General features: G+C 47.8%; 1 protein-coding gene across 2 annotated transcripts in view; it reads right to left on the bottom strand.

Annotated features, from left to right (window-relative positions):
• The window catches only part of LOC137525263 (7-methylguanosine phosphate-specific 5'-nucleotidase A-like), a 606367-nt gene that overhangs the window by 162284 nt on the left and 418450 nt on the right, over positions 1 to 25633 (bottom strand). For both annotated transcript variants that reach the window (XM_068246300.1, XM_068246299.1), the window contains exons 9-10: positions 16103 to 16217; positions 13133 to 13181 (exon numbers count right to left, since the gene is read on the bottom strand). The gene's annotated coding sequence lies outside the window, so the exon portion shown is untranslated. The remainder of the gene's footprint in view (positions 1 to 13132; positions 13182 to 16102; positions 16218 to 25633) is intronic.

Raw genomic sequence — 25633 nt, 5'->3', positions numbered from 1 at the left:
GTATTTGTACAATTATGCTGACCAGCCTCTCTGCTCACTGCACACTCCTTTTGGAAGATGGACAGAGCAACTGCCAGTCACAAACTGCTTTTAAAACTAAACAAAACTTTGAGAATCCTCCATAAGGAGATGGACTAGTCCAAAACCTGTTGGTAATGTCTGATTTCTACTATTTTAAGTGACCGCAACATTGGAGAAAATAACTTAGGACTCATTTTTATTCTGGAAGAAACGTACTTATTTGTGTTCACGTGAATTTTAAATTTACGATTGTGGTGGTGTTTTTTTTTTTTTTTTTTTTTTTTTTTTTTTTGAGGAATTGCAAAGGTTGTGTGGAGAAGTGGTGTAGATTTGTTTGTCTTCACACACTGATTTTTAGATGGGATCACACTGTAGTTTTGCAGCACTCTTCCCACAAGAGAAGAGCAGCTGGGTATGCCATGACTTCTTACATAAAGGACAACTGATATTATAGGTATATGAAGGCTGCCATCTTGATTTCCTTGGACAATATAAGCAGCAAATCAGATGTCAAATCTGACAAGATCAGCTGCATGCTTGTTTCTGCTGGTGTTCCCACTACTGCAGCCAAATAGACCAGCAGGGCTACCAGGCAACTGGCAGCCTCCATATACCTCACTTCAGCTGTCCTTTACATACAGATCTTATGTCACTTTGAGTATCCTTTACAGTGCCTAGCACACAGATAACTATGCTGGTCCTTTGCCTGAGAGTTAAATATCAGGTATGTAAGTGGCTGACTCAGACAGGAAGTGAGCACAGTGTGACCAGGCAAGTGAAACTTTAGGCTGGTTTCACAGTGGGATGTCCCACGTTACAGCAGCCAGTAACACAGCCTAATTCACAGCACTGTAAAATCAATGTGCTGTTCACAGTGCCCACGTTGCGTTACATAGTAACGCAGCACGTTTAAACAAAGTGCTGCATGCTGTACGATATACTGGGCTAAGCCACGTTAGACTGTTTGCACATGCTCAGTAATGTTGGAGGGGGAGGTCTCCCCTCCTCCTCATGGCCAGCCACATGGCTAATTAATATTCACTGCACTGTGGAGACTGGTGGTGGAACTGTAGTGTTGTCCGGATCATGAACGAATCGTTCACTTGATCCGGATCTTTTTTGTGAGTTGATTCATCCGGATCATCACAATGAAAGATTCGGTTCACAATGGATGTCTGTCTGGAAGAAACCGGAACATACAGAATGTACTGTGCAGGGAAAGTCCTGTCCTGCTAGTCATTTCACCCAGTCTGCTTCCCTAGTAAAATGATTCAAATTTATTCGGTTCAAAGATCCAGATCTTTTCAATGATCCGATTCAAATGATCCGAATCCTTAAAAAGATCCGGACTTCCTATCACTAACCTGGAGCGGCTGCTTTGAGAGCCGCTATTTGAAAGTTGGAGCACTAGGCAGTCACATTGAAAAGCACGCTGGGAGGTGACAGCTTTGATGTAAAAAGAAAAAGGCAAATTGTTTAAGTGTAACTAAGCAAATATTCCAGTATGTAAACTGTTTATCCTAGTACAGATTTGTACTGCCCTCTGCATCCCATTGCCATTCCTCATTTACGCTTCTTGGTTACTGCATCACTGACACAGTAATGGATCAGCCACACTATATAAGCGCTTTGCTGAGTGATTAGTGCTTTCTGAGCGCTTTTTAAAAGTGGCTCCCATTCAATTTCATAAATTGCGTACGTGTAAAAGCGCAGTTTTTGTTTGTTTCATTCATTAATATTGTAAAACGAGTTGGACACAATGTTTTATATAGATTTTAATGGTTAAATAAAGGCTTGAAAACTTTAGTTTCTTGGCTATGATTATTTGATTTCATGTATTATGTGGAATAGGGGGACACAAACATGTAATTTGTTTTTTCAGTTTTAGATGGAGGGGAGGGCAAGTGTTTCTCCCAGCTGACTACTCAGATAATGTTTAATACAGTGTTCTCCCCAGAAAAGGTTTCCAGCCGGGTGGCATGAAAAAGTAGCCGGGTGGGGCGAGATGAGAGAATGCCATGGCGGTGCTTCTCTGCACAATTCTGCTTACAGGAGCCGATGACAGCCGGGTGCTCACCAAAACTAGCCGGGTGAAGCACCTGGCTAAAAGGGCCTGGGGAGAACACTGAATACAGTAATTATAAAGCACCATATTACACAGCGCTGGACAATACATACAATGATTAAGGATGATGCATAACAAGGTTATACAACATAGGACAAAGCTGTACAAGGGAAATGGTACAAAATACACAATTGTGCAATTTTGGGCTGGTTAGGTAGGCCCAGTAATACAAGTATAAGGTGGTCATAGTAAAGGAGCTCAATGATGGGAACAAACTCATGTAAAATACACTATGGAAGAGAGGACCCTACCAATGGCTTACAATCTAAGGCCTAGGGTCTCAACATGTGGTACGCCTACCCCTGGGGGTACTTCTGCTGGTTCCAGGGGGTACTCGGACTTCATATACTTAACCAAGAATAACAAATGTTATCATTTTTCTAAAACTCTAAATGTAAACATCAAACTAGTGTTGTAGCTAATTAAAAGCAATGTTAAATGTTTGCCAATTGTTTAGAACCAATTATCATGTACTTCAATTAAATCTATATTTGGCAAGGGGTACTTGTGATAATGTCTACTACACTAGAGGGTACTTTGTGAGTACAGGATGTGCAAAGGGCTACAGGCCAATAAAATGTTGAGAAACACTGGTCTAAGGGAAGGTGGACAGACACACACTAGGTAGGGCTGTAGAATAAGCGAGGAAGCCAAACTTACTTTGACAGAAGTTCCTACAAGCTAGAAATGTAGCAGCATTGTTTGAAGGGTGATGCTGGGTTGTGATCTGGTTTCATAATCGGAAGTCTCTTTCTCAGAAGCAACCATAAACCTTATTGAAATTGGACTAGTGCCCCGAAAGTAGGGAAAAATCTATCCAAAAAGGATAGTTCTTTCCATACCAGGTATCTTTGTGTGAAGTGTTCAATTGTGACTCCAGATGCTAGTATCACCTGCAGCAAGTCAGTGCATTATATGGACAGAGGTAAAGGGCACAAAGAGCATTTGGTAGTTTGGCCGCAGTGAGATCGGCTCACAGGGTCTGAAGCCAATGAAAGGAGCTCCTCACAGAGCTCTGCCATCATATCTATGCCAGAGCGAGTGGCTGGTGGTGGTGGGTCCATGTGGTGTGGTCATTAAAATCTACACCCTGGCAGGAATAAGTGGGCTGGGTGCCAACTAGGGTGTAGATTTCAATTACTCTGGTCTGGAAGTGGTTAAAGAGACACTAAAGCGAGACTAAATCTCGCTTCAGCTCTCATATATAGCAGGGGCATGTGTGCTCCTGCTAAAACGCCGCTATCCCGCGGCTAAACGGGGGTCCCTGACCCCCCCCAAACCCACCCCTTCAAAATCTACGACCAACTTGGTCGTAGATTTTGCTCCTCCTAGAGGCAGGGCTAACGGCTGCAGCCCTGCCTCTCAGCGCATCTATCAGACGCGCATCGCCGCCTCTCCCCCGCCCCTCTCAGTGAAGGAAGACAGAGGGACGGGGGAGAGGCGGCGGTACGCGTCTGACAGACGCGCATGGGGCAGGGCTGCGGTGGTTAGCCCTGCCCCAACGCGAAAGTGCTCCCCCGCTTTACGGGGGGGATCTGGGGGTGAAGTGAAGGGACCCCGGTTAAGCCGCGGGATAGCGGCGTTTTAGCAGGGGCACGCATGCCCCTGCTATATATGAGGTCTGAAGCGAGATTTATTCTCGTTTCAGACTCTCTTTAAAGGAATGAAGACTCAAGTGAAGGGGTATAGACTAGACTTCACAAGTGAAACCAGAAGAAAAACAGAGGGCACAGTAGAAGGGTGGAAGATGCCTTCAGCTGTAACCTTTCTTTTAGCTACTGTATTACAGTTCACTTTAGTTGGCAAAACATTTGCTGTTGGGGCAGATGTTTGTACCCCAACTTTCTACAGAGGTCTGGCTTGTCAGATTGAGGCTATATTCAGTTGGATATTGCGTTGTGAATTTAATGTCACAACGCAAAAAACACCTGGTGGTAACATTGTTGCATACAGTAGGTACAGTAAAGCATACAGGCAATGAAAAGTGTGCTTTTTTTTGTACCTGGTAATGTGTTACCATAACACACTGATGCCTCTGACTAGTTTTCACTTTCAGAGGGGTTTAAACTTACAGAACAGATGGACAAAGCTTTGAATGAAAAAAAAATTAGCCATGATACTACCCGTGTTTCCCTGAAAATAAGACCGTGTCTTATATTAATTTTTTGCTCCAAAAGATGTGCTAGGGCTTATTTTCAGGGGATGTCTCATTTTTGGGGAAACACTGGTAGTTTTCCTATACAAAATGTATATACTGCATGCCATGCTGAAACACAAGCAGCATACACAGAGCCTGTGGTTTGCAGATATTGGCCTCGATTCATAAAGCATTACCTCATGTGGTAATGCTGAAAACAGCAGACTTCCCCGACCACTTAGCAAAGTGTCAATTCATAAAGGCTGTTACCACCTGAAAAGCTGACATTACCGACCAGGGAGATAAATTATCTACTTGGCTGTAGTTCCCGCCAACACATGTCAGTAAATTGTCTGCAAATGTCAATTCATAAAGCCTGCAACAAGCAGTAAGCCTGGCGGTAGTTACCGACATCTCTAGTGAGGCAATAACAAGTTACAGACAGCTCTGATGAATGCAAAGTGCAGAGAGCCGAAGTCTGTTTGAGTCATCAGTGGAGAGAGCCAGAGAGCCGTCTGTGTGAGTCATTTGAGCAGGCAGGGAAAGACTGTGTGACTCATCTGTCTGAATCATCAGTGGAGAGAGCCGTCTGTGAGTCATTTCTGCAGGGCAAAGAGAATCGAGACCCTGCTCTACTCTACCGCTCAATGGGCTGTGGTAATTTACCGACCTCCAAGGGCAGCTGGGGAAGTTTTTATGAATTAGCACACAGACCGGGAAAATACCGAGTGCGGTATATCGACAAGATTTTTTTTTTTTTCATCGCACTGCTTTTTATGAATCGAGGCCATTGTCTCTCGCTTACAAGAAACTGATTCTGCTGCTCATGTGGCTAAGAGTCTATTTCTTGCAGGCGGAGAACTCTGTCAGGCTCCCAAGAGCTGTGATAGGATAAGCTGTGTCCTGGGAAGAGGTGAAGTGCTGCTGATGCTTATCACGACAGATCAGGAGGGATGGCTCCAACAAAAACACTAATTGCCTGACACACACATATACAGGACTGTAAAACTCACATTAAACTGCTGCGCTACTGTATCCAGGCTTTGTATTGAGCGTGTCATGTGGGCTGCTCCTAGGGCTTACATCCGGGGGATGTCTTATATTTCAAGCATGCTAGGAATTCCTGCTAGGGCTTATTCTCAGGGGATGTCTTACTTTAGAGGAAACACTGTAGTCCCAAAAGTGTATCAGAATTGTATCTTTCCCTGGCCTGAAAATGGAGCTGGAAACCTCGAGTAGCTGACGCTCTCCTCCCACAATTTTAGCTTTGCATGAGTAAATTATCTCAGGAACTTCTGGGTCTCAGCAGTAAAGTCTGGGTAGAGCATTAAAATGAACCTGAGGTGTTATATGGAGGCTACCATATTTATTCCCTTTTAAGCAATACCAGTTGCCTGGCAGCCCTGCTGATCCTCTGCCTCTAATATTTTTATCCATAGACCCTGAACAAGCATGCAGCAGATCTTGTCACGTCTGACAATGGCCTCAATTCATAAGTATGTTTGGTAAAAAAAAAAAAAAATCTGGGTGGGAAAATACTGTATTCGGTATTTTAGACCTTTGTGTGCTAATTCATAAAGATTTTCACAGCTGCCTTTGAAGTTTGGTAAATTACTGCAGCCCATTGAGCGGTACAGCAGAAGTGTGGCAATATCTCTTTTGTTACAAGCTGTAATTACGGCTCCCTGCACAGATGGCTCCCTGCACTTTGCATTAAGACCCTACCAGAGCTGTCAGTAACTTGTTAAAGGGACACTTAAGCCAGAAATAAAAAATGAGTTTTACTCACCTGGGGCTTCTACCAGCCCCCTGCAGCTGTCCTGTGCCCTCGCAGCCACTCACTAATCCTCTGGTCCCCCACTGCCAGCTAGTTTTGTTTTTCCTCATTCCCGACTGTAATTAGCGCTATTGCGGGCCGCAACACATATAAAAATATGTGTTGCCGCATTACGAACGCATAGATATGCGGCAACGCGTATTTTTGTATGCGTTGCGGCCCGCAATTGCGCTGATTACAGTCGGGAATGCGGAAAAAGCTACGCGTGGCCAGTCCTTACGGGCCTGTCGGCAAAAACGAAACTAGCTGGCAGCAGTGAACCAGATGATTAGTGAGTGGCTGCGAGGGCACAGGACTGCTGCAGGGGGCTGGTAGAAGCCCCAGGTGAGTAAAACTCTTTTTTGTTTTTTCTGGCTTAAGGTTCACTTTAAGACTTCACCACCTGTGTTGGCAATTATCATCTGGCTTACCGCTTGTTGAAAAATTTATGAATTGACATTTGACAGTTTTCTGACGTGTTGGAGGTACCTACAGCCAAGTGGGTAATTTTCCTCACTGCTCGGTAATGTCAGTTTTTCATGCGGTAACAGCCTTTACGAATTGAAAGTCTGCTGTTTTCAGCCTTACCGCATGCAGTAATGCTTTGAGTTGAGGCCAATATTGTCAAACACCTGACTAGCTGTATGCTTGTTTCTGGTGTGTTCCAGACACTACTGCAACCAAATAGATCAGCAGGGCTGCCAGGCAACTGGTGGTGTGTAAAAGCAGGGGTGCTCGGATACTCCTTTTTAAACTCTGAATTAATCCTGATAGCTAGAAATCCGGAGAGGATCGGATAGCCGAATTCAAACCGTTCTGGAATCCGAATAGATCCAGATATCCGAACCCATTATCCGGGTTAATCCTGGTATCTAGATTGAAAACCGGAAGTGGCCTTTGCATTGCTTCCAAAATGTCTTTTATAGTAAATGAATGATGCATGAAGCATCTTTTTTTTTTTAAGAAAAACAGTAATTGTTTGCTGGGAGATATAATACATAAAAAAACAACCTGTAAATGAACATCGGACTGGTTCCAGACAGCGGTTGTGCAGCCCACATTGTGTCCAAAGTCCAACGCACAAATGGTACATCCGTTTTCAGCTCAGACATTGACTTAAAAAGACATAAGACTTAAAAAATTAAACCTTTTTCTTTCAATAAAATTCAGCTTTTGTAGTGGTGTAATAGCTGGTGGCAGTGGCGGCAGAAGATATAGTTCTGTCTGGACCCTGGTGGTGGGTACCACAGACAGGAGCTGCAGGAGGAGTAGGTAGATGCACCCTGGTGGTGGGAGCAGCACAGGCAGGGGGAGGAGTGTAACATGTGGTAGGCAGCATAGATAGTCCACCATGGCACCTAGTGTTGGTACCACGGCTGTAAAAAAATAATAATAATTATGAACCAGGCTTATTAGTCAAGACGGAGCCAGGAGGTTGTTGTGGTAAAGGGTGATAAGGTAGTGATACCCAGCCACTTCATGTCCCCCTCTTGCCAACAGGGGCCAGGCACTCACCAACCACCCAAGCCAGTTTGATTTTGAGAAATGTCAGTCTTTCCACAGACTGGGGGAACAGAAGAGAGTGCTTCTCGATCACCACACCAGCGGCCGCACTGAAGCACCTCTCTGAAGGCACGCTGGAAGGTGGGCAGAACAGCACTTCCAGGACGTACTGCGCCAGCTCGCTCCAGATATCCAGGCACTTGACACAGTACTCCAAGGGGTCCACAGGGGTGTCTGTCAAGCCCGCTGTAGGACTCCATGTAATCTGCCATCATCCGGGTCAGGCGCTGGTTCTGGCTTTGAGAGCCATATGCTGCTGAAGGACCCTCCTATGTTGGCAGCTGCACCGGAAGGGTGTAGAGCGCCTTAGTCAGAGACAGCAGGTTTGTTGGGTGCCTGCTGCTGTGCTGGCTGGACTGTGACAGCAGGAGGGGGTGGCAGTCTGGGGGAAGGCTTCCTCCAAGTGCCGAACCAGGGACCGCTGCAAGTCCCTCATTCGGTGCACAGGGTCTCCTCCTACAGGCAGGAACTGATGCAGCTTCCCCTTCAGCCGTGGGTCCAGCATCATAGTGATCCACATGTCCTCCCGATCACGCATCTGCTTGACCCTTGGGTCCTTGTGCAGGCACTGCAGCATGTGCGCTCCCATGGGAAGAGGGATGCCATCTCTGCTGACACATCATCATCACGCCCAGAGCCTGTCGTCCTCCATCTGACCCCTGAGCCTCCTCCTGCTCTCTCCACCCTCGCACCACTGCAGCTGCACTTGGCTGTGCCCCTCATCTTCAAGGTCAGGGACCTCCAAGTCCTCCTCCTCCTGATGCACAGAGGTGGACTGTGCAGACACAAAGGTGGGCTGTGCAGCTGGCTGCAGCTCCTGCTGGATCAAGGCTGTCTCTCCCACTTCCAGCAGAGCATAGAGGGCCTTGTCCAGTATGCACACCATGGTCACCCACTCACACACCGACGCACGGTCCCGGCTGACCATGTTGGTGGCCTCCAGGAAGGGTGCCAGCAGGAAGCACACCTGCATTTTTCCCCACTCGGCACTGAGGATGATGTTCGGGAGGTGGGTGGTGCCGGTCCCAGACAAGGTTGTGTCCGTGGTGGCTTTGGCCAGGTATTGGTTGACAGCCTGCCTCTGTTCAACCAGACGTTCCAACATGGCCAGGGTGGAATTCCAGCGTGTTAGAACGTCTATGATCAGATGGTGCTGTGGCAAGTTCAGCTCTTTTTGCACGCCTTCCAGGGATGCTGAGGCACCACCCGAGTGGTGGAAATGACCCACCGGTTTCCTTGCTGCTTTCAAAAGTGTGTCCATCCCCTGGTAGGTACGCAGAAATTTCTGCACCACCAGGTTCAGGATGTGGGCCAGACAGGGGATGTGGATGAGGTTTCCCCGGAGAATGGTGGCAACCAGGTTGGCCCCATTTTCGGACACCAACTCTCCAACTTTCAGGCCTCTGGGGGTCAGCCAACTCCTCTCCTGCTCCCTCTGGTAGCGAAGCACGATGGCTGCTTTGAGATTGTACTTCCCCAGGCTGACCATCTTCCGCAGCGCTTGGCAGTGGCGGGCTTTCACGCTGCTGCTGAGGCGGGGATGTTTGGCGGTGGGTTTGCTGGAGGGGGGAACTGGATCAGAAGAACCTGCTGCACTTACCCTGACCCTGCTGCGGGGTGGCACCACCCACTGGATTGCTGCTGTGCTTTATGCTGCTGTCCCCTCCTCACCCACCTTTACCAAACTGACCCAATGCACGGTGAAAGAGAGGTAGCGGCCTGTCCCAAACCAGCTGTTCCAGGAGTCCATGGTCACATGGTCCTGCTTACCCACCGCATGATCCAGCCCACGCTCCACATTGGCCATAGCAAAGCGGTGCAGTGCTGGGGTGGCCATGCATGAAAAGTAGTGCCGGCTGGGTATTGGCCAATCCGGCGCACTGCAGGAGCACACGCCTCTGGCTTCCCTCCTGTACAAACGAGTACGGGAGGAGCTGGGAGGACATGGATCGTGCAAGTAAGCTGTGGTGCCATAGTTGGAGGGATTACAACCTCTGCTCGGCTTCACATGGCACATATTAAAAGTGAAAAACTGGCTGTCCACTGAGGGCAGATAACGAACGCCTAACGCCTATGGGTGTCGGCAGGTCGTAAGTGGTATTACATCCATGTCAGTTCACGGAGGGTGTCTCCGTGAACAGACTGCGAGCCGCCGATCGCGGCTTGCACGCTTAATGTAAACACGCGGGGAAGAAATCCCCGCTGTTTACATCGTATGGCGCTGCCTCTGATTGGCCGGGGATCGCTGCCACCTGATAGGCTGAAGCCTATCCTATCCGGATATCCGTCCTGCGCAGCCCATAGCCTGCAGCAGAAACACGTATGGGCAGAGAGGGTGGAAATCGCTGCGGAGGGGGGCTTTGAGGAGACACCCCCCCCCGCAAATCACAGGCAGCCGGCGGCGATCAGACCCCCCCCAGCAGGACATCCCCCTAGTGGGGAAAAAAGGGGGGAAGTCTGATCGCCATGCTGCAAACCTGATCTGTGCTGTGGGCTGGAGAGCCCACGCTGCACAAATCAGGCCTGGTCCTTAAGGGCCCGTTCACACTTAGAACCGCAGAACGCCGGCGATTACCGCCGGCGTTTTGCGGTAGTGATTTTCCCGCGATTAGCGCGGAAAAATCACTGGACACTGCGGCGGTTTTGGAGCGATCGCGATTCACGATCGCTAATCACGGAATCCTCGTCGCCGGCAAACCGCTGCATGCAGCGCGGTTGCGGTTGTCGCTAACCGTGGCAGTGAGAACACTGCCACTCGCTACATTGTGTAGCGGTTCTTGCAGAACCGCTAGCGGTTTGCTGTGAGCGGGAATCGCTCGATTCCCGCTCAGGTGAGAACGGGCCCTTAGTGGTTAAACTGCCAGATTGGGTATAAAAATGTTCCCTTACGCCCTGAATGGGATGCTGCTGCTGCTTTTCTCCCTAGGGTGGTTTGGGCCTGGGGTTGAGTGGTGCAGCTGGTGGTAGTGGCAGAAGATGAAACAGCAGGCTGTGGGTCCTGCATTCCACGCCTATTGCTGCTCCTGCCGATGTCTGCGATGCTGATCCTCTGTGCCAGACCCACCAACTCATCATCCTCCTCCTCAGAGCTAACATCCCCCTCCTGTGGATGATAGTCACAGTCCTTGATCTCTTTATCATCATCATACTCCCCCCCCCCCCCTCCTCAAACAACTGCTAGGATAATGTGTCCCCCCCAAACTCCTCTTCTGCTGACACATGAGGCAAGGTACCCCCCCCCCCCCAACAACCACCGTCACCATCTGTGACTCCTCCAAATACCCCATTGTGCCCAGAATATCCTCCTCAAACTCTCGTAACAGCCCTGATTGCGCTTGTGGTGCCTGGAGTAAAGAGCGCGCTGACTGAGGGTAGGCTGCCTGCTGGGGTGGACATGACTGGTGAGGAGTCCCCAGGCACTGCTGGGCTGCTGCTGCTCCTGCGAACAGGAGTGGTGGTGGGTGTGGAAGTCTCAGTTGTAGATGTAGAGCTGGTGGTGGCCTGCTCATCCATCCTCAGCTGCATCACAGGCTTGGCGTCTTTCTCCTCCAATTTGCACCGCTGACCCTGCTGAAAAATGGCCGCTACAAGCTGCTGCGCCTGAGCAGCATGACTCCCCCTAACAGCTGGGCGCCCAGTGAGTCCACGGCCAGTGGCTAGCGGCGGAATGGACACTGACACGGCAGAACTGCTGACTGTGGCAGCAATGCTGCTCCCTCTCTTCTTGGCCTTGCTGCCCTTCCCCTGGCTGCCAGTGCCTGCAGACATAGTACAAGTTATGTGTGATGATGTCACCAGATGGATGTGGGGTACTTGTACTTTATTGAAAGTGGTGTTGAACTTTAATGACAATCAGCACGGAATGACAGACAGCAGAGTAGAAGACAGTGCACACTAACGGTCTATCTGTCACACTGACACTGCTGCTCAGCACAGCAGCACTGCAGTAATCTATAATAACACAGCACTACTCTAACAACTAACTAGCACTGCAGTACTGACTACACAATAACACAGTAATCCTATTCCCTAACCTATACTGTAGCTAAGGCTAATAGCAGGCCTGGCCTGTGTGCACAGCACACACACAGGACCTCTAGCAACTGCTGCAGCACAGAATCTGACTGACTGTCACACACACTAACTAAAATCAAAATACAAGCTAGCTAACTGAAAAACAATAAGAGTGGTATAGTACAGGTGTTTATGTGCAAAAATGCTAGGTTTTATCACAGTATAAAGCACTTGCTTAGCCAAACAGCACTGGAAATGTCTCTCAGTGAGCAGTCACAAGCAAGGACGAGATTCCTCAACATGGCTGCCACTTTATATACAGGAGGGGCTGGCCAGGGTTCCCCTCTGTGATTGGTTGCTAGGGCTTCTGCTGGGAGCTCTCTGATTGGCTCAGTGACGCCAGGTACGTCATCTCCGTGGTTACGCTACCTGGATTCGGATATCCGACCCAGATGTCCGAATTCCTATTTGGATACCGCTGTGAATCCGGATACTGCATTCCGGATTTGGCCCGCTATCTGGAATCCGAGGTCGGATTGCTGAAAAAGTTTGGATAATCCGGGTAGATCGGGTATCCAGAATCTGGATGAGCACCACTGTTGTCGATGTATTCGGTTGTGGCCCAGGTAGACAGTAAGCCAGGGCACAGGCTGATGTAGTATGTTGGGGCACAGGTAGACATCATGCCAGGGTACAGTGTGATGTAGTATGTTGGGGTACATGTAGGTAGACTATATGCCAGGGCTCAGGCTGATGTAGTATGGTGGGGCACAGGTAGACAGTATTCCAGGGCACAGGGAGATTTTGCCCTCTACCAGCATAACCAGTTTCAAGAGCCTGTCTGGTTCCTAAAAGAAAAGGCCTCCAACCCGAGCTTCATTTTTTGGGGTGTGGTATCTTCACTTCTGGGGGTGGTAGTGACCCCAAACTTGGAGTGCCCGTGAGTCAATATGCCCTCTACCTGCGTACCAAGTTTCAAGAGCCTGGCTGGTTCCTTACAGAAACAGCCTCCAACCCTATCACTTCCTCATAGACTTACATGGAAAGCATCAAAGCATAATTTTCTTCTTTGTTTCCCCTATAACCCTAACCCTACCCGGCTGGCTGCAGGGCAAGCTGGCCCAAATCTGTTAAGCTTCCATGCACCCACACCTGGGTTAATTTCTAAAACCTCCAGGCACTCCAGACTTAATGGAGGAGAATGGAGCACAGCACGGGACACCTGCATCTGAGGCACAGAGGAGCGCTTGCAGAGTTTGGATTCAGATCTTCACACTCCTGGCTGGTGACCCGTTTTTAAAACTGCCGTGAAGGGAGAATACAGAGGCTTTGGGGTAAATGCTGAGTCTCCCTGTAGTTGGCTTGCATAGCAAGTGCGTAAAGTTTCTTGTGCAGAGCACAGCATGGGGATATGGGGATATTTGCATTGGAGGGAGGAACAGGGCACATTACATACCTCAGATAACGGAGAGCACTAGATAAGTCCTTCCTTTGAAGTGAGAATCCTGTCAGAGGAAATAAAGGAAAAGAGGTGATTGTGTCTTAACCACTTGAGGACCACAGTCTTTTCGCCCCTTAAGGACCAGAGACTTTTTTTCCATTCAGACCACTGCAGCTTTCACGGTTTATTGCTCGGTCATACAACCTACCACTGAAATGAATTTTACTTCCTTTTCTTGTCACTAATACAGCTTTCTTTTGGTGCTATTTGATTGCTGCTGCGATTTTTAGTTTTTATTATATTCATCAAAAAAGACATGAATTTTGTCAAAAAAATGATTTTTTTTTTAACTTTCTGTGATAAAATTTGTCAAAGTAAAATTTCTGTACATTTTTGTCCAAATGTATTGTACTACATGCCTTTGATAAAAAAAAAAAACAACAAAAAAACATTCAGTGTATATTTATTGGTTTGGGTAAAAGTTATAGCGTTTACAAACTATGGTGCCAAAAGTGAATTTTCCCATTTTGAAGCATCTCTGACTTTTCTGACCACCTATCATGTTTCATGAGGTGCTAAAATTCCAGGATAGTATAAATACCCCCCAAATGACCCCATTTTGGAAAGAAGACATCCCAAAGTATTCACTGAGAGGCATGGTGAGTTCATAGAAGATATTATTTTTTGTCACAAGTTAGTGGAAAATGACACTTTGTGAAAAAAAAAAAAACAATAAAAATCAATTTCCGCTAACTTGTGATCTTCATCAATGACGCGTAGTACAGAAGCCATCATTAGAGGAGCGACAGAGAGGAGACCAGGTCTGCATTCCCAGAGAGCGGCTGGAGTAAGTATGACTGCCGCTGTGCTGACACCTGGGGGGAGTGGACACACCAGCGGGGAGTGGGGGGGGAGAAGCACACATATGCGGGGACGGGAAATTGGGCAAGCTGACCGTGTGGGGAGCCAGGCAGTGATCTTGGCGGCCACTCTGATACACACATGCCGCTGCCACACTAATTACACAGGGAAGGAAAGCGGACCATACAGGGAGCTAATGCAGGGAATCCCCAACGTGGCGGCAGGTCGCGGTTCTTATCTGCGGGCGTTGGTAAGTCGGGGATTCCCTGCATTTGCCATATAAGACGCAGGGACTTTTTCTCCCCATTTTGGGGGGAGAAAAAGTGTGTCTTATACGTCGGAAAATACGGTATTTCATGTCTGATTAGCTTCTCATTATTCTCATCAGTGTCAGATATTTCAGCACTGACAAGCTGATATTTGCAGGTCAAACCATTTCCCACACTCAGCATTTCAATATGTCTTCTCACCAGTGTCAAATATTTCAGCACTGACAAGCTGATATTTGCAGGTCAAACCATTTCCCACACTCAGCATTTCAATACGTCTTCTCACCAGTGTCAAATATTTCAGCACTGACAAGCCGATATTTGCAGGTCAAACCATTTCCCACACTCAGCATTTCAATACGTCTTCTCACCAGTGTCAAATATTTCAGCACTGACAAGCCGATATTTGCAGGTCAAACCATTTCCCACACTCAGCATTTCAATACGTCTTCTCACCAGTGTCAAATATTTCAGCACTGACAAGCTGATATTTGCAGGTCAAACCATTTCCCACACTCAGCATTTCAATACGTCTTCTCACCAGTGTCAAATATTTCAGCACTGACAAGCTGATATTTGCAGGTCAAACCATTTTCCACACTCAGCATTTCAATATGTCTTCTCACCAGTGTCAAATATTTCAGCACTGAAAAGCCGATATTTGCAGGTCAAACCATTTCCCACACTCAGCATTTCAATACGTCTTCTCACCAGTGTCAAATATTTCAGCACTGACAAGCTGATATTTGCAGGTCAAACCATTTCCCACGCTCAGCATTTCAATACGTCTTCTCACCAGTGTCAAATATTTCAGCACTGACAAGCTGATATTTGCAGGTCAAACCATTACCCACACTCAGCATTTCAATACGTCTTCTCACCAGTGTCAAATATTTCAGCACTGAAAAGCCGATATTTGCAGGTCAAACCATTTCCCACACTCAGCATTTCAATACGTCTTCTCACCAGTGTCAAATATTTCAGCACTGACAAGTCGATATTTGCAGGTCAAACCATTTCCCACACTCAGCATTTCAATACGTCTTCTCACCAGTGTCAAATATTTCAGCACTGACAAGCCGATATTTGCAGGTCAAACCATTTCCCACACTCAGCATTTCAATACGTCTTCTCACCAGTGTCAAATATTTCAGCACTGACAAGCTGATATTTGCAGGTCAAACCATTTCCCACACTCAGCATTTCAATACGTCTTCTCACCAGTGTCAAATATTTCAGCACTGACAAGCTGATATTTGCAGGTCAAACCATTTCCCACACTCAGCATTTCAATACGTCTTCTCACCAGTGTCAAATATTTCAGCACTGACAAGCCGATATTTGCAGGTCAAACGATTTCCCACACTCAGCATTTCAATATGTCTTCTCACCAGTGTCAAATATTTCAGCACTGACAAGCCGATATTTGCAGGTCAAACCACTTCACACTTAGCATATTAATATGCTTCTTACCAGTGTCAGATATTTCATGTCTGATCAGCTGATTATTGCAGGTCATCTTCTCACCAGTGTCAGCTATTTCAGCTCTTACTAGCTGATTTTTGGAGGGTAAAACATTCCTGACACTTTGGCATATCAAAGGGCTCTATTCACAAAGGGCAGTTTGGTAAAATAATTTTGGTCGGTAAAGGCCCTCATTTGGTATTTTACACTTTTTTTTTTCAAAATTCAGTAAAGATTTTCCGCATGAGGCAGAAGTTTGGTAATTGACTAATCAAACACGCTTCAATTCTCTAAGCCCTGCTCAGTAAGTGTCACGTACCAGCTGTGGAGCAGGTCAGCGGTGGGGCAGGGAGCTGCGTGTATGTGTAATAAGTATCATCTGGTTGTTTACCTCACATGCAACCTTCAAATCTTCAGTGACTGAAAATGTGCTTGTTTTCTTCAGTAACGTTCAGGGCTGTGGAGTCGGAGCAGATTTGGGTACCTGGAGTCCTAATACATTTAAACTGTAATTAAAAGAGCAAAACCTGATAAGATGTTCTATTTGTCAGATAACAAGTCATCATAAATAATTCATCATAAATAAATATATACAGTGATAGCAGTGCTTAGTCCACAAAAATGAAATAAAGCAATCAAAAAACAAGTTACTTGTCCTGCTGCAATAAAGCAGTCACCATATTTATAAAATGGGATATACACCTACAGTGGTGTGAAAAACTATTTGCCCCCTTCCTGATTTCTTATTCTTTTGCATGTTTGTCACACTTAAATGTTTCTGCTCATCAAAAACCGTTAACGATTAGTCAAAGATAACATAATTGAACACAAAATGCAGTTTTAAATGATGGTTTTTATTATTTAGTGAGAAACAAAACTCCAAATCTACATGGCCGTGTGTGAAAAAGTGATTGCCCCCCTAAAAATAACTTAACTGTGGTTTATCACACCCAAGTTCAATTTCTGTAGTCACCCCCAGGCCTGATTACTGCCACACCTGTTTCAATCAAGAAATCACTTAAATAGGAGCTATCTGACACAGAGAAGTAGACCAAAAGCACCTCAAAAGCTAGACATCATGCCAAGATCCAAAGAAATTCAGGAACAAATTAGAACAAAAGTACTGTAATTGAGATCTATCAGTCTGGTAAAGGTTATAAAGCCATTTCTAAAGCCCCATCTACACGATACGATTCTTTATACGATTCTATTACGATTCTATTTACGATCCGATTAAATCCGACATGTCCGATCAGGATTCGATTCGATTCAATTCGATTTGCCATTGTTTTGCAATGGCAAATCGAATTGAATCGAATCCTGATCGGACATGTCGGATTTAATCGGATCGTAATTGAATCGTATAAAGAATCGTATCGTGTAGATGGGGCTTAAAGCTTTGGGACTCCAGCGAACCACAGTGAGAGACATTATCCACAAATGGCAAAACCTGGAACAGTGATGAACCTTCCCAGGAGTGGCCGGCCGACCAAAATTACCCCAAGAGCGCAGAGAAGACTCATCCGAGAGGCCACAAAAGACCCCAGGACAACATCTAAAGAACTGCAGGCCTCACTTGCCTCAATTAAGGTCAGTGTTCACGACTCCACCATAAGAAAGAGACTGGGCAAAAACGGCCTGCATGGCAGATGTCCAAGGCGCAAACCACTTTTAAGCAAAAAGAACATCAAGGCTTGTCTCAATTTTGCTAAAAACCATCTCAATGATTGCCAAGACTTTTGGGAAAATACCTTGTGGACCGACGAGACAAAAGTTGAACTTTTTGGAAGGTGCGTGTCCCGTTACATCTGGCATAGAAGTAACACAGCATTTCAGCAAAAGAACATCATACCAACAGTAAAATATGGTGGTGGTAGTGTGGTGGTCTGGGGTTGTTTTGCTGCTTCAGGACCTGGAAGGCTTGCTGTGATAGATGGAACCATGAATTCTACTGTCTACCAAAAAATCCTGAAGGAGAATGTCCGGCCATCTGTTTGTCAGCTCAGACTGAAGCGATCTTGGGTGCTGCCGCAGGACAATGACCCAAAACACACCAGCAAATCCACCTCTGAATGGCTGAAGAAAAACAAAATGAAGACTTTGGAGTGGCCTAGTCAAAGTCCTGACCTGAATCCTATTGAGATATTGTGGCATGACCTTAAAAAGGCGGTTCATGCTAGAAAACCTCAAATAAAGCTGAATGGCAACAATTCTGCAAAGATGAGTGGGCCAAAATTCCTCCAGAGCGCTGTAAAAGACTCGTTGCAAGTTATCGCAAACGCTTCATTGCAGTTATTGCTGCTAAGGGTGGCCCAACCAGTTATTAGGTTCAGGGGCAAATTTCTTTTTCACACAGCTCCATGTAGGTTTTGAGCTTTTTTTTCTTACTAAATAATAAAAACCATCATTTAAAACTGCATTTTGTGTTCAATTATGTTATCTTTGACTAATAGTTAACGGTTTTTGATGAGCAGAAACATTTAAGTGTGACAAACATGCAAAAGAATAGGAAATCAGGAAGGGGGCAAATAGTTTTTCACACCACTGTATCTGATTGTGACAATATATTTGTATACACTGTAATCTTTTATGCATATTAATCACTTGAGGACCCAGCCTTTACCCCCCCCCCCCCCTTAAGGACCAGCGCTGTTTACACAGATCTGTGCTGGGTGGGCTCTACAGCCCCCAGCACAGATCAAACGTTAGGCAGAGCGACCAGATCGCCCCCCTTTTTTCCCCACTAGGGGGATGATGTGCTGGGGGGGTCTGATCGCTCCTACATGCTGTGGGTGGCGGGGTGGGGGGGGGCACCTCAAAGCCCCCTCCACCGCAGGATTCCCCCTCTCCCTCTCCTCCCTCCCTACCCCGGAGATCGGAGGCTGCACAGGAACGGATCTGTCCTGTGCAGCCTCTAACAGGCTCCCCGCTGTCATGTGACAGCGATCCCCGGCCGCTGATTGGCCGGGGACCGCTGATCTAGTACAACGCTGCTACTGTTAGCAGCGTTGTAAAAATGTAAGCAAAGCGGATTATTTCCGCTTGTGTTTACATTTAGCCTGCGAGCCGCAGCTGTGAGATTAGACAGAGTGGGAAGTGTTGTAAAACATATCCCACTTCTGTTTTTATTGGCAGAGACAGGGTGACTTTTTTAACCAGGGACAGCCTCGTGTATGTCATAAGTGTGGATCCCGCAGTCATAGTATATCCTGTAAGGAACTTAAGTGTTCTCGCTGTCATGCGTTAGGTCATCTAGCAAAAGATTGCAAAGATATTAGGTGCAGTATTTGTTTAAAATTAGGCCATCCCTATTCGCAATGTGCAGAGTCCTTATCTAATATGGGAAGGAGGTGCATAGGGAAATGGAGAAAATTCTGAAGGAAAAACGAGGATGAGGTTGCCCCTGGTTAGTGTTGGGCGAACACCTAGATGTTCGGGTTCGCAAACGTTCGCCGAACATCGCCGCGATGTTCGGGTGTTCGCGCCGAACTCCGAACATAATGGAAGTCAATGGGGACCCGAACTTTCGTGCTTTGTAAAGCTTCCTTACATGCTACATACCCCAAATTTGCAGGGTATGTGCACCTTGGGAGTGGGTACAAGAGGGGAAAAAATATTTGAAAAAGAGCTTATAGTTTTTGAGAAAATTGATTGTAAAGTTTCAAAGGAAAAACTGTCTTTTAAATGTGGAAAATGTCATGTTTCTTTGCACAGGTAACATGCTTTTTGTCGCCATGCAGTCATAAATGTAATACAGAGAAGAGGTTCCAGGAAAAGGGACCGGTAACGCTAACCCAGCACCAGCAGCAGCACACGTGATGGAACAGGAGCAGGCGCAGGAGGAGAAGGCCACGCTTTTTGAGACGCAACCCAGGCCTTGCATGAGGACAAAAAGTGTGCGGATATAGCAATGCTTTTTGCCGCCATGCAGTCATAAATGTAATACAGATGAGAGGTTCAGTGAACAGGGACCGGAAACGCTAACCCCGCAGCAGCAGCAGCAGCAGCAGCACACGTGATGGAACAGGAGGAGGCGCAGGAGGAGAAGGCCACGCTTTGTGAGACACAACAACCCAGGCCTTGCATGAGGACAAGAAGCGTGCGGATAGCATGCTTTGTACCACCATGCAGTCATAAATGTAATAAAGATAAGAGGTTCCATAAACAGGGACCGGCAACGCTAACCCAGCAGCAGCAGCACACGTGATGGAACAGGAGGAGGCGCAGGAGGAGAAGGCCACGCTTTGTGAGACACAACAACCCAGGCCTTGCATGAGGACAAGAAGCGTGCGGATAGCATGCTTTGTACCGCCATGCAGTCATAAATGTAATAAAGATAAGAGGTTCCATAAACAGGGACCGGCAACGCTAACTCCCATTATCACACACAACCATGCCCGGTTTCAGGTCCAGCGGTGCCAGCCACAAATCCGTCTGTTCCTTTATTCCCCTCCAAATTTCCTCCCCTGTGTGCTGCTTATCCCCAAGGCAGATCAGCTTCAGCAACGCTTGCTGACGCATGCCAACAGCTGTGCTGCACTGCTTCCACGATCCTACTGCTGCTGGTGCTGGGTTAGCGTTTCCGGATGAGGTACAGCTTTGAGATGCGTTGGAGGAGAAGGAGTCAGAGAGGTAGGTGCTGCTGCTGTTATCCAGTGGGAGGGACGGCGGTGCAGCTGTTTGCGGCGTGGGCAACACCCGCGCCGTAGCAGGTGAGGAATCGCTGCCAGGCTCCACAAGGTTCACCCAGTGCGCGGTAAGGGAGATGTATCGACCCTGGCCGAACGCACTCATCCAGGTGTCAGTGGTGAGGTGAACATTGCAGGCAACGGCATTCTTCAAGCTTCGGGTTATTTTGCTGACCACGTGCTCATGCAACTCAGGCACTGCAGAGCGCGCAAAGTGGTAGCGGCTGGGAACCACGTAACGTGGGATGGCCACTGACATCATGCCCTTGAAGCTGTTTGTCTCCACCACTCGATATGGCAGCATTTCGCAGGCCAGAAGCTTGGCTATGCTGGCTGTTACTGCCACGGCCCGGGGATCATTTGCTGGAAATTTCCTCTTGCGCTCAAACATCTCCCAGACAGACAACTGAACCGTAGGGCTGCACACTGAAGGGCTGTTGGTTGTTGTGTTTGATGAACACTGGGAGACCTCAAGAGCACTAGTCCGGAAAGTGACAGTGTCAGCGTCGTCTGATGTTTGTGAAAGTTGTGAACCACGCAATGGCTGGGCTACTGCTGCTGCTGAGGCGGGTCTGGTGGTGAGTCTGGTGACCCCAAGGGAGGCAGTGTTGCTGGTACCCTGTCCTGCCGCGTTTGCCCACAGAGTGGGATGTTTGGATAGCATGTGGCGGCTCATGCTGGTAGTGGAGAGGTTGTTAATACTTTTCCCCCTGCTCAGGCGGGTCTTGCACACCTTGCAAATCACCATGGTACCATCCTCAGTGCAGTCTTCAAAGAAAGCCCAGACTTTGGAGCACCTGCCTTGCTGGCGATTTCTGTTTGTGCCTCTTTTGCGTCTCAAAGGAACTTCCACGCTTGTGGTGCCTGAAATTTCGCGCCGCCTACCTTGTGGCACAAGGCGAACTCGTGCAGCAGTGGGTTCTTCAACAGACTCATCTGTGCTGCTACGACGGCGATGTTCTCCTTCACATACAAAATCTGGGTCTCTGTCAACATTGTCCATACCCTCCTCCTCTTCCATCTCCTCAAACTCGTCATATGTGATTGTGGGCCGCCGCCGTGGAGTAGAGCTCCCCACAACAACCTCTGCGCAGCACACTCCAACATCGTCTTCAAGATCTTCTCGGCCGACCTCATGCAATTGAAACCCCTCCTGCCCAACTTGCTCTGGGATTTGGGTTTCAAAGTCCTCGAACTCGCCTTGCATTTCAGTGCGCGGTGCATTTCCCACAGTAAATGGTTGTGAATCCAGGCACAACATTTCTGGCTGTTCCATTGACCTTTGAAAGGTGGAAGTTTGTTGGGCTGGGAATAGCTCCTGCGAATACCCCATTGTGTCCTGAGGTAATTCTTCGGACTGGTTATCTAGCAGTTATGTGCGTGGTGTCGCTGCCGGTTGTGTCAGCTTTGTGCCCACTGGCTCCTTGTAACTGGCTGAGGACTCGGACCTCGTGCGTGATGTGCTGGTGCTGCTTAACCCACTGCTGGACGCTTGAGAGGTCATCCAAGTAATTATCTGGTCCTGTTCTTTTGGATTTGTGAGGGATGTTGTCCTGGACAACATGGGCGGTATTGAGTGGGTTTTCTTCGGTGCTCCCCTGTGACCTGTACGTGAACCGTCAGGGGAAACACCTCTTCCCTTGCCCCTCCCTCTTTCACCGGATTTCTTCCTCATTTCACTTATCCTTAAAGTACACGCTGACTGGCAGCAGTACAGTGGCAGTACAGAAATGCTATACAATGGTGGGTGAGCGGTGTACCACTATTCCCAGCAGCGACACAGAGCACAATGCTATACAGTGGCGGGTGAGCGGTGTACCACTATTCCCAGCAGCGACACAGAGCACAATGGTATACAGTGGTGGTTGAGCGGTGTACTACTGTTCCCAGCAGAGACACACAGTGGCAGTAAACACAATGCTATATAGTGTGGGTGAGTGGTGTACTACTGTTCCCAGCAGAGACACAGAGCACAATGGTATACAGTGGTTGGTGAGCGGTGTATTACTGTTCCCAGCAGCGACACAGAGCACAATGCTATACAGTGGTTGGTGAGCGGTGTACTACTGTTCCCAGCAGAGACACACAGTGGCAGTAAAAACAATGCTATATAGTGTGGGTGAGCGGTGTACTACTGTTCCCAGCAGCGACACAGAGCACAATGCAATACAGTGGTGGGTGAGCGGTGTACTACTGTTCCCAGCAGAGACACAGAGCACAATGGTATACAGTGGTGGTTGAGCGGTGTACTACTGTTCCCAGCAGCGACACAGAGCACAATGGTATACAGTGGTGGTTGAGCGGTGTACTACTGTTCCCAGCAGCGACACAGAGCACAATGCTATACAGTGGTGGGTGAGCGGTGTACTACTGTTCCCAACAGAGACACAGAGCACAATGCTATACAGGGTGAGCGGTGTACTACTGTTCCCAGCAGACACACAGAGTGGCAGTAAACACAATGCTATATAGTGTGGGTGAGCGGTGTACTACTATTCCCAGCAGCGACACAGAGCACAATGCTATACAGGGTGAGCGGTGTACTACTGTTCCCAGCAGACACACAGAGTGGCAGTAAACACAATGCTATATAGTGTGGGTGAGCGGCGTACTACTATTCCCAGCAGCGACACAATGACTGGGGGGACCCTGGCTAGCCTGGCTGGAGAGAGAACTACCCTGCCTGCCTACCCAAAGCTAAACCCACAGACAAATGGTGGAGAAATGACGTGGATTGGGTATTTATTTACCCGAACCACGTGACCCGTTCGGCCAATCAGAGCGCATTCGGGTCCGAACCACGTGACCCGTTCGGCCAATCACAGCGCTAGCCGAACGTTCGGGTAACGTTCGGCCATGCGCTCTTAGTTCGGCCATATGAACAGTTTGGCCGAACACCATTAGGTGTTCGGCCGAACCTGAACATCACTCGAACAGGGTGATGTTCTGCAGAACCCGAACAGTGGCGAACACTGTTCGCCCAACACTAGAGTTCAGGCCTTCGGAAGGAAGCCGTGCAGTATTCCTCACTGCACTGAGGCCCAGTCCTCTAAGTGTTACTGTTACACCAATCACTACACTCTACTCAGGTGGACAGAGGTTAGCTGGTATATCGGATTATCGGTGATACTGCAGATCACTTATAATCTGGTATACATCTTTCCTTATGCCTCCATGGCAGCACATTGGGTAGTGGCTCCGCCCCCACTACCTCATTGGACCAGTAGATATTAAAAAGAGTCTGAGAGGAGGTGCTCGCTGTCTTTGTTTTTTTGTCCTCACCTCATAGGATCAGCATTCTGGGTGTAAAGCACAGAAAATTTTTTATTCTTTTTGCGCCTACCTGACTGTCTTCTTACAGTCCCCACACACATACTCCCCTGTGTGAAGGCCCCCTGTCCGGCCTATAAATTGGGTCTAAGAGGGGCACCCCGTTCTGCTGGTCTTGGGGGTTATGGTTGGCTTGCTGTAAGCGCACTAATAGTGTGTGGGAAGATGCATACGCGTACTTCCGGCCGCATCGATCGTGGATTGGACGGGCCGCTGCAGGAAGGCGAGCGATTGGTGGGGCTGGGATGACAGCACTCTGGGTCTCCCATCCAGCCATTGGGCAGCTCGTGCGCGTCTCCCATTGGTCGCAGCGGCGATTCTGGGTAGGGGGGCGCGCCGCTTAAGAGCAGAGTGTTTCAGCCTCAGAGCTTAGTAGTCACGCTCTACGGCTGCATCCATGTCGGGCTCTGCTGATTCAAACGCGGCGGCGTCTCTCTCTGCCTCGGAGGGTCCCTTTTCTGAGGAGCTGGATTCGGACAGCATGCAGTAAGTGGGATATCTGCATGACTTGTTTATGGTACTTAACCACCTTTTGCTTGGCAACTTTGCCTCACTTTTCTTGCTATTTCTATGATTTTCTTGCAGACCTGATTTGCCTGCTCACCCTGTTCTATCTCCCCTTCCTTCGGACACTGTTGTGCTCCAGAAAGACCAGCGTATTGTTGATAGGTAGGTGCATTTCACGTAAGTATATGTGTATCTTTGGGAGTTTATGAACAAGTTAGTCATAATATGACTTGTTTGTTTCAGCCCTGGAAGACGACTGCCTCCAAGGAAAGAAGGGAAGAAAGCGGCAAAAAAGTCTTCTCCACCTCGCCAGCACCGCTCAAAGGACAGAAACAGGAGTCGCTCAAGGAGCAGATCCCGTTCTCATCGCAGAGAGCACCACTCGGATCGTTACTCGTCTCATAGATGTAGCAGATCTCCTAGACGCCGCTATTCGCCAGAGCCTCATGCACGGAGAACACGAGGGTGTTGGGCATGTGGAGAAATTGTCCTACCTGGGAAACTTGTATGTGCATCTTGTTTCAGCCAAATGTCTGGAGAACCAGCACAATCTCCGTTAGATGTATCGGAATTAATCAAAAAGGCGGTGCAAGAATCTATGCAGTCTTACATCACAAAGCTTCCACTAACTCAAGTGGATGGACAACAGTTACAGACATCGACGGCTGCTGACCCTACATTGGAAGATACTTTACAATGTGGTTTTGACTTCGCATTAGTGCAACCATTTATAAAATCAGTGAAGGAGGCCATACAATGGGAGTCTGATGATGATGCGGGGGAAGGAACTTCAAAGCGTAAGGAGAAAAAGCGATATTATACCCACCTAAATAGTTAAAGGGAATCCTTTCCTTTCCTTGCAGAGATGGAAGATGTAATGAAGGAGGAATGGCAAAAACTGGAGAAAAAGCCACCTTTGACTAACAGATTGTCGAAACTATATCCGTTACCGACAGAGGAGTCTAAATCACTAGACAACGCTCCAATCACCGACGCCTCTGTGATAAGATTGGCGAAACATGTGACTTTACCACTTGATGACTGTGTGTCCTTCAGAGATGTCATGCTAAGAAAGGCGGATTTAGATCTCAAGAAATCATATTTGGCAGCCGGAGGCGCTTGCAAACCAGCTGTGGCGTTAGCCGCAGTGGGGAAGGCTGTCAGGTCATGGACAGACAACATAGAGGCAGCTATAAATTCAGATGTAGACAAAGATGCAATTGTCTCAGCTCTGGAAGATCTAAAACTATCAGCCGATTTTATTGGAGAAGCGGCCTTTGACGTAGCAAGATGTGCCTCACGTTCCATGCTCTATTCTGTAACAGCCAAGAGAGCACTTTGGTTGAAGTCATGGTCGGCCGATCCAAACTCCCGACAAGCATGGTGTAAAATTCCAT

Source organism: Hyperolius riggenbachi, chromosome 7, assembly GCF_040937935.1.
Source record: "Hyperolius riggenbachi isolate aHypRig1 chromosome 7, aHypRig1.pri, whole genome shotgun sequence".
In the NCBI taxonomy this organism is placed as follows: Eukaryota; Metazoa; Chordata; class Amphibia; order Anura; family Hyperoliidae; genus Hyperolius; species Hyperolius riggenbachi.
The sequence above is the reverse complement of the archived record's forward strand: the minus strand, read 5'-3'. Positions and strand labels throughout refer to the sequence as shown.